Genomic DNA, 9,473 nt, shown 5'->3' on the forward strand with positions numbered 1-9,473 from the left:
TTCTATAGTCCTGGTATAATTTATATAGTCCAGGTATACTTTATATAGTTGAGGTGTACTTTCTATAGTTGAGGTGTACTTTCTATAGTCCAGTTACACTTTCTATAGTCCAGTTATACTTTCTATGGTCCAAGTATACTTTCTATAGTCAAGGTGTACTTTCTATAGTCCATGTATACTTTCTATAGTCAAGGTGTACTTTCTATAGTCCAGGTATACTTTCTATAGTTCAAGTATACTTTCTATAGTCAAGGTGTACTTTCTATAGTCCAGGTGAACTTTCCATAGTCCAGGTGTACTTTATATAGTCCAAGTATACTTTCTATTGTCCATGTTTACTTTCTATAGTCCAGGTATACTTTCTATAATCCAGTTGTACTTTCTTCTGTCCATGTTTACTTTCTATAGTCCAGGTATACTTTCTATAATCCAGTTGTACTTTCTTCTGTCCATGTTTACTTTCTATAGTCCTGGTGTACTTTCTATGGTCCAGGTATACTTTCTAAAGTCTAGGTGTACTTTCTATAGTCCAGGTGTACTTTCTATAGTCCAGGTGTCCTTTCTATTGTCCAGGTGTACGTTCTATAGTCCAGGTATACTTTCTATAGTCCAGGTGGACTTTCTATAGTCCAGATGTACTTTCTGTAGTCCAGGTGTACTTTCTATAGTCCAGTTGTACTTTCTATTGTCCAGCTATACTTTCCATAGTCCTGTTTTTTTTTTCTATTGTCCAGGTGTATTTTCCATAGTCCAGGTATACTTTCTATAATCCAGGTGTACTTTCTATAGTCCAGGTGTACTTTCTATAGTCCAATTGTACTTTCTATAGCCCAGGTGTACGTTCTATAGTCCAGGTATACTTTCTATAGTCTAGGTGTACTTTCTGTAGTCCAGGTGTACTTTCTATAGTCCAGGTGTACTTTATGTAGTCCATGTATACTTTCTATAGTCCAGGTGTACTTTCTATAATCCAGGTTTACTTTCTATATTCCTATTATGCTTTTTATCGTCCAGGTGTACTTTCTATAGTCCTGGTGTACTTTCAATAGTCCAGATATATTTTCTATAGTCCAGGTGTCCTTTCTATTGTCCAGGTGTACTTCCTATAGTCCAGGTATACTTTCAGAGTCAGAGTTTCTTTATTGTCATTCGCACCTCATGTGGTACATGTGGTGGAGCGAAATTATGTACGCAGGGTCCCAGTTACATCCAACAATAAAATGTATAAGGAAAACAGTAATAACATCTAAGATATGAACTAAGAAAAACATCAACTAAATATACACTAAGCACTCATAACATAAAACATTGAACATCAGCACAAACATGAACATGAGTCTGTGAGCGGATGATCACGCATGAACACATCAACATTGAAACAGATCAGCAGCAACATGAAACAGATCAGCAGCAACATTATATGGTTTTTCACAGTGATTATTCTAGTTAGAGATTCATGAGTCTAACAGCCTCAGGGTAGAAGCTGTTCCTCAGTCTAGTGGTTCTACACTTAATGCTCCTCAACCTCCTTCCTGAGGGGAGTGGGGCAAAAAGTGTGTGTGCTGGGTGAGTGTGGTCCTTCATGATGCAGGTGGCCCTCTTCCTGCATCTGGAGGTGTAGATGTCTGTGATGGTGGGGAGACTGATTCCAACAGATTTCTGTGCAGCCTTCACCACTCTCTGTAAAGCTTTTCTTTCTGCAGCTGTGCAGCCTCCATGCCACACATTGATGCTCGAGCACAGTTCTATAGTCCAGGTATACTTTCTATAGTCCAGGTGTACTTTCTATAGTCCAGGTATACTTTCTATAGTCCAGGTATACTTTCTGTATCCCAGCTTTACTTTCTATAGTCCAAGTATACTTTCTATAATCCATGTGTACTTTCTATAGTCCAGGTATTCTTTCTATAGTCCAGGTGTGTTTTCCATTCGCCAGGTGTACTTTCTATAGTTCAGGTATACTTTCTATAGTCCAGGTATACTTTCTATAGTCCAGGTATACTTTCTATATCCCAGCTTTACTTTCTATAGTCCAAGTATACTTTCTATAATCCATGTGTTCTTTCTATAGTCCAGGTATTCTTTCTATAGTCCAGTTGTACTTTTTTCTGTCCAGGTTTACTTTCCATAGTCCTGGTGTACTTTCTAAGGTCCAAGTATACTTTCTATAGTACAGGTGTACTTTTTATAGTCCAGGTATACTTTCTACAGCCCAGCTTTACTTTCTATAGTCCAGATGTACTTTCTATATTCCAGGTGTACTTTCTATTGTCCAGTTGTACTTTCTATTGTCCAGGTAAACTTTCCATAGTCCTGGTTTTTTTTCTATAGGCCACGTGTATTTTCCATAGTCCAGGTGTACTTTCTATAGTCCAGGTATACTTTCTATAGTCCAGGTGTACTTTCTATAGTCCAGGTGTACTTTCTATAGTCCAATTGTACTTTCTATAGCCCAGGTGTACGTTCTATAGTCCAGGTATACTTTCTATAGTCCAGATGTACTTTCTGTAGTCCAGGTGTACTTTCTATAGTCCAGGTGTACTTTATGTAGTCCACGTATACTTCCTCTAATCCAGGTGGACTTTCTATAGTCCAGGTGTACTTTCTGTAGTCCCGTTGTGCTTTTTTTCATCCAGGTGTACTTTCTGTAGTCCAGGTGTGCTTTCTATAGTCCAGGTGTACTTTATGTAGTCCATGTATACTTTTTATATTCCAGGTGTACTTTCTATAATCCAGGTGTACTTTCTATAGTCCCGTTTTGCTTTTTATCGTCTAGGTGTACTTTCTATAGTCCTGGTGTACTTTCAATAGTCCAGATATACTTTCTATAGTCCAGGTGTCCTTTCTATTGTCCAGGTGAACGTTCTATAGTCCAGGTATACTTTCTATAGTCCAGGTGGACTTTCTATAGTCCAGATGTACTTTCTGTAGTCCAGGTGTTCTTTCTGTAGTCCAGGTGTACTTTATGTAGTCCAGGTGTCCTTTCTATAGTCCAGGTATACTTTCTAAAGTCCAGGTGTACTTTCTATAGTCCAAGTGTACTTTCTATAGTCTAGGTATACTTTCTATAGTCCAGGTGTACTTTCTATAGTCCAGGTATACTTTCTATCGTCCAGGTGTCCTTTCTATTGTCCAGGTGTACGTTCTATAGTCTAGGTATACTTTCTTTAGTCCAGGTGGACTTTTTATAGTCCAGATGTACTTTCTGTAGTCCAGGTGTACTTTCTATAGTCCAGGTGTATTTTATGTAGTCAACGTATACTTCCTATTATCCAGGTGGACTTTCTATAGTCCAGGTTTATTTTCTATAGTCCTGTTGTACTTTTTATAGTCCAGGTGTACTTTCTATAGTCCTGTTGTACTTTCTATAGTCCATGGGTGTTTTTTTTTAGTCCAGCTTTACTTTCTGTAGTCCAGGTATACTTTCTATAATCCAGGTGTACTTTCTATAGTCCAGGTGTACTTTATGTAGTCCACGTATACTTCCTATAATCCAGGTGGACTTTCTATAGTCCAGGTTTATTTTCTATAGTCCTGTTGAACTTTCTATAGTCCAGGTGTACTTTCTATAGTCCTGTTGTACTTTCTATAGTCCATGGGTGTTTTTTTTTAGTCCAGCTTTACTTTCTGTAGTCCAGGTATACTTCCTATAATCCAGGTGGACTTTCTATAGTCCAGGTTTACTTTCTGTAGTCCATGTATACTTTCTATAGTCCAGGTGTACTTTCTATAGTCCAGGTGTACTTTCTATAGTCCTGTTATGCTTTTTATCTTCCAGGTGTACTTTGTATAGTTTTGGTGTACTTTATTTTGTCCAGGTGTACTTTCCATAGTCCAGGTGAACTTTCTATAGTCCAGGTGTATTTTTTTTTAGTCCAGGTGTACTTTCTATAGTCCAGGTATACTTTCTATAGTCCAGCTTTACGTTCTATTTTCCAGGTAATCTTTCTATAATCCAGGTGTACTTTCTATAGTCCAAGTATACTTTCTATAGTCCATGTATACTTTCTATAATCCAGGTGTACTTTATATAGTCCAGGTGTACTTTCTGTAGTCCAGGTGTACTTTCTATAGTCCAAATGTTCTTTCTATAGTCCATGTGTACTTTCTATAGTCCAGCTGTACTTTCTGTAGGAGGAAAGACAAAAAACATGTTGCGATAGAAAAAATTACAAATACAACCATTTAGAGTAGAGTAAGTAAAGACTGCAGCAGAGAGGACATGTGGTCAGTTTGTCCTCCAGCAGTCTAAGTTTATAGCAGCATAACTAATGGATAGCTCAGGAAACCCAAGCCGACCCTAACTGTAGGATTTATCTAAAAGGAAAGTCTTAAGCCCAGTCTTAAAACTGGACAATGTGTCAGCCTCACGGACAGAAACTGGAAGTTGGTTCTATAAGAGAGCAGCCTGATAACTAAAATATCTTCCTCCCATTCTGTTTTTGGAAACTCCAGGAACCACAAGTAAACATTTAAAGATCAGAAGTTCTCGACCTTGACCTCTCTAAGTGCCTTTAAGCATCTGTTGGACTCCTGGCAAGAACCTATGCAGACATGTTTTTGTTTTGAGTTTTTTACTTTCCTCCTATAATCTAGCTGTATTTGCAACTTTTTTTGCCATCTCATATTAATTTGAAAAAAAAAATCTGTATGCCTCATTTATGATTGTCTATTGTTGTAGTTGTTGTCCACTGTTGTTATCACTCTGTTGATATCAGGTCTCTCTTGTAAATGAGTCCTCAAGGCTCAATAAAATTAACCTGTAGAAATATAGGTTGAATGAAAAAACCTGCAGTCTGAGAGCGAAGTGCTCTGTTAGTAAAATGTGGAACAATAAGATCTGTAATATAAGATGGAGGCTGGTTTTTGAGAGCTTTGTAGTTTAGAAGTACGATTTTGAATTCAATTCTAGACTTGACAGGGAGCCAATGGAGAGAAACTAAAACTGGAGAGATATGATCTCATTCAAGCATCCATCAATTTCTGGTAACATATTTTGATGACACAACCTTCACATCAATGTGAAGAAGATGAAGGAGATGGCCGTGGGCTTCAGAAGGAACAAACTCACCTACACCCCCCTGAACATAAGAGGATCTGTGGTGGAAGTGGTCTCCAGCTGCAAGTACTTGGGTGTGCACCTGAACAACAAACTCAGCTGGAGCAACAACACCACCAGCCTGATGGAGAAAGCTCATCAGAGACTCTACTTCCTCAGGCGGCTGAGACGAGCTGGTCTGAGAAGCTCAGTCCTCACTAGGGCTGCAACTAACGATTATTTCAATAATCGATTCATCGTCCGATTATTTTTTTCGATTAGTCTATGAATCGGAAAAAAAATTTTTTTAATTTCCACCCCTTTATTCCAAAATTGAACATTTGACTGACATAGCAATTCACACAAAAAACAGGTTGCTATTTGACTATTGTTAGTAAATTATTGAATAATAAAAAATAAAAGTTAGTCAAATACCTTAAAAAAAAAATGTACACAAAAATATATACAAATGTATGTTTTATACATGCAAAATATGTAGCTACTTTGTAAAATGTGTCCTTGAGGGAAGAGTGTAACCTGGATTAAAAGTGTGGATTATTGTAACCTGGATTAAAATTGTGGATTATTATAATGAAGCCTTCGTCTTCAACCATCGAATGAGGCCTCATGTCAGTGACGATCATTTAAGGATGTTTTCAGTGAAGACAACTGCTGCTATGGTGTCCATGTCGTCTGTTCCATCATGAAGTGTCGTTGTTTGTTGTTGTTTTCAGACTTCCGGTAAGATGGCGCCCGTGTACTTGGCTTGCAATCCACCTCTGCTGATGGTGTTCAGATTATTTATGTTTTGTTCGTTTTTTATCTGGGACATAAACTCACTGCTGGTGTATGACCGACAACAGCTTCTGGATCTTCGTTTTTCTGCCATCGATGTCGCTTATTTGGACCAATATGAGCGTAACTCTGGACCCCCCCCCCTCCTCTCCCCCTGCTGGCGAACGTGCCAGCTTACCTCCACTGGGCTCCTCACCTGCCTGCCCGGAGATTTCGCTACAGACGCCGGGGAAAACATGCTGGGCATCTGGTAAAGCTTAAAGCCCTGCGCGCTGCATCTTCCTCTTCAGCTGGTGGTCATGGTTTCCATCGCAAGCTTCCCGCGTGCCCGGACCAGGTAAACAACGGGAGCTCGGGCCGACCCGCAGGGGCTGTTATTGAAAACCTGAGGCCACTGATGCGCGCGAACTTCACCGCTGCTGGCTTCACTTTGGACAGTATCCGGATGTGTTTGGTCAACGCAAGATCTGTTACCAACAAAACTTTTATCCTCAGGGGTTACTTTCAACAGCACGAGTTGGACTTTTTCTGCATCACAGAGACTTGGATGTCTCCGGGTGAGTCCAGCACCTTGACGGAATTATTGCCACTGAACTGTCTGTATTTTAACGCACCGCGGCCATCAGGCCGGCGCGATGGTGGATTATTAACAATATTCAAATCAACTTTTGACTGTAAACAACTGCCCATCCCAGTGTCCCGCTCCAGCTTTGAGCTGAGCGTCTTTGAACTCGGACATTCACCTGCGACGTTATTTGCACTCATCTACCGCCCACCTCGATCTAAGGATTTCATAAATAAGTTTTCTGATTTCTTGGCTGAAATCACACCAAAATATGATCATGTTTTCATTATTGGGGACTTTAATTTGCACGTGTGCTGTCCTGAGAAGCTCTTGGTTAAGGACTTTTTAGATTTATTGGACTCATTTAATTTAACTCAGCATGTAAATGGTCCCACCCAAGAGCACGGACATACACTGGACCTTGTTTTAACTCGTGATGTGACTGTTAGTAATCTTGAAATTGGTGATAATGTTTTTTCAGACCACATGCCAGTCCAGTTTGAGTTCCACCCTCCCCCATCTAACTCCTAAATCGTGCGTTCCTGCACGTCGCAGCAGACCATTAACCACTTCACTGCCACACGTTTCACAGATGTTTATAACTCTGAAATGATCATTCAGCCCCCAGTGTTTCTCACCACCACTGAGGTGCTGACATCCCAGTTCAACTCCGTCTGCTTAAAGACTCTGGATCATGTTGTGCCTGTTAAAACTAGAAAATCAAAACTCAGAGCAGAACCTTGGATGAGTGACGTCACCAAGGCCGTTAGGCAGCAATGTAGGAGGGCGGAGCGAAAGTGGAGGAAAGACAGGCTGCAGGTCTCTTTTCAAATACTTAGAGAGTTGGCGCCATTATCAGAAAACAGTAAAAGCTGCTAAATCCAAATTCTTCTCTGATATAATTACTTCAAACTCTCACAACCCATGTGTCCTCTTCTCCTCCCTAAACTCTGTTCTCCACCTCACTGAACCATCACCTCTGGAAGCCTCGACTGAGCTGTGCGACATTTTCCTACATTTCTTTTTGGAAAAAATTGCGACCACCCGCGCTCTCATTTCCCCTCCAACTCATGACCCATCCATCCCACCTCAATCTGTAGCTCCATTTGACCATTTTGAACCCATCACTCTATCTTCTCTAGAGCAGGTCATGTGCAGCTTGAAACCTTCTGGTTCCCCCTTTGATGTGGTCCCCCCTCGACTACTAAAGGAGGTGTTTCCAACTCTAGGTCCGTCCATTCTTGCCATAGTAAACAGTAGTTTATCCACTGGCATGGTGTCAAAAACATTTAAACATGCTGCTGTCCAGCCTCTTCTGAAAAAACCAAACCTTGACCCCTCAGTCGTTTCCAACTTCCGGCCTGTCTCCAAACTCCCATTTGTTTCTAAACTACTGGAAAAAATAGTCGAGTCCCAGTTGAAGTGCTTCCTGGAGGATCACACCATCTTAGAGCTATTCCAATCTGGCTTTAAACCTCTCCACAGCACTGAAACTGCCCTATTGAAGGTTTTTAATGACATCTTCAGATCCACAGATACCTGTGATTCTGTGCTGCTTGTCCTGTTGGACCTCACAGCCGCCTTTGACACAATCGACCATGAGATCCTCATTGCTAGGTTGGAGCAGTGGGTGGGAGTCACAGGATCAGCCCTTAATTGGTTCAGATCTTACCTCACTGACAGATCCTTTTGTGTCTCCATCAAGGATTTTAGTTCTGCAGCGGCAGAGCTTAAATGGGGGTTCCGCAGGGGTCCATCCTGGGTCCCCTCCTATTCTCTCTATACCTGCTGCCGCTTTGTGCTATGTTCCGGAAACACAACATGCCCTTCCACTTCTATGCCGATGACTGTCAAATTTTCTTCCCCCTAAGACACAATGGTACATGCTCTATTCAACCTCTGCTCGACTGCCTGGCTGACATCAGGGACTGGATGGCTTTAAATTTCTTAAGTTTCAATGAAAAGAAGTCTGAAGTCATGTTGTTCCCTCCCAACGACACGATCACAAACCACTGCATCGACCTTTCCGCTCTAACCCTGTCAGGAAAAACAAAGAGTCACTAATCTGGGCGTGATAATGGACCCTTCCCTGAAACTTAACAATCATGTAAACCTGATTGTTAAATCATGCTTCTTCCAACTGAGGCGGCTGTCTAAACTGAAGCCCATATTGTCCAAAAAGAACCTGGAGACAGTAATACATGCATTCATTACATCTAGGCTTGATTACTGCAATTCGCTCCTGTTTGGTATCAGTCAGACCTCCATTGCACGACTACAACTGGTCCAGAATGCAGCAGCCCGATTCTTAACCAGTACAGGCAAAAGAGAGCACATTACACCAGTTATGGCTTCACTGCACTGGTTACCGGTTCACCTTCGAATCCAGTTCAAAATACTCCTGTATGTCTACAAATCACTGAACAGTGTGTGCCCCCCCCCCCCCCATCTCTATGATCTGCTACAACCGTATGTCCCACCACGCTCCCTGAGGTCAGCGGACCAGTTGCTCCGCACAGTTCCAGGAACTCGTCTTAAGCGCAGAGGTGACAGGGCCTTCTCTGTAGCAGGACCAAGACTTTGGAAAGAGTTACCTCTGCTTGTCAGACAGGCCCCCTCCCTCTCGGTTTTCAAGTTCCGTTTAAAAACTCACTACTATTCCGTAGCTTTCAACACCAGATGATCTGTGTTTGATCCTGTATGCTCCACACTGGTTTGTCTTCATTATCTGCATCATTTTTATGTCTATATTCTGATTTACCTCATTTTGTATGTTGCTTTGTGTGTTACCTGTTGTTCTGTCTGTACAGCACTTTGGTTGGCCTTGTAGCTGTTTTAAGTGTTCTATAAATAAAATGGTATGGTATGGTATGAGAGAGTAAATATGTATTCTAACATAATTTACAGCAACTCAAGAAAGGCCTTGTTTCACTTACAGTGTTAGGTTCAGGCAAAAGTAGCTAAAAGAGCTATTAAACACACACACATACACACCACACACACCACACACACACACACACACACACACATATATATATATATATATATATATATATATATATATATATATATATA

At 40.9% G+C, this 9,473-nt stretch overlaps 1 protein-coding gene across 1 annotated transcript in view; it reads left to right on the forward strand.

Annotated features, from left to right (window-relative positions):
- Window positions 1-9,473, forward strand: part of mettl15 (methyltransferase like 15) — a 165,787-nt gene that overhangs the window by 135,354 nt on the left and 20,960 nt on the right. The window lies entirely within an intron of this gene.

This window comes from Nematolebias whitei, chromosome 2 (assembly GCF_014905685.2).
Source record: "Nematolebias whitei isolate Nwh7 chromosome 2, NemWhi1, whole genome shotgun sequence".
NCBI classification, from domain to species: Eukaryota; Metazoa; Chordata; class Actinopteri; order Cyprinodontiformes; family Rivulidae; genus Nematolebias; species Nematolebias whitei.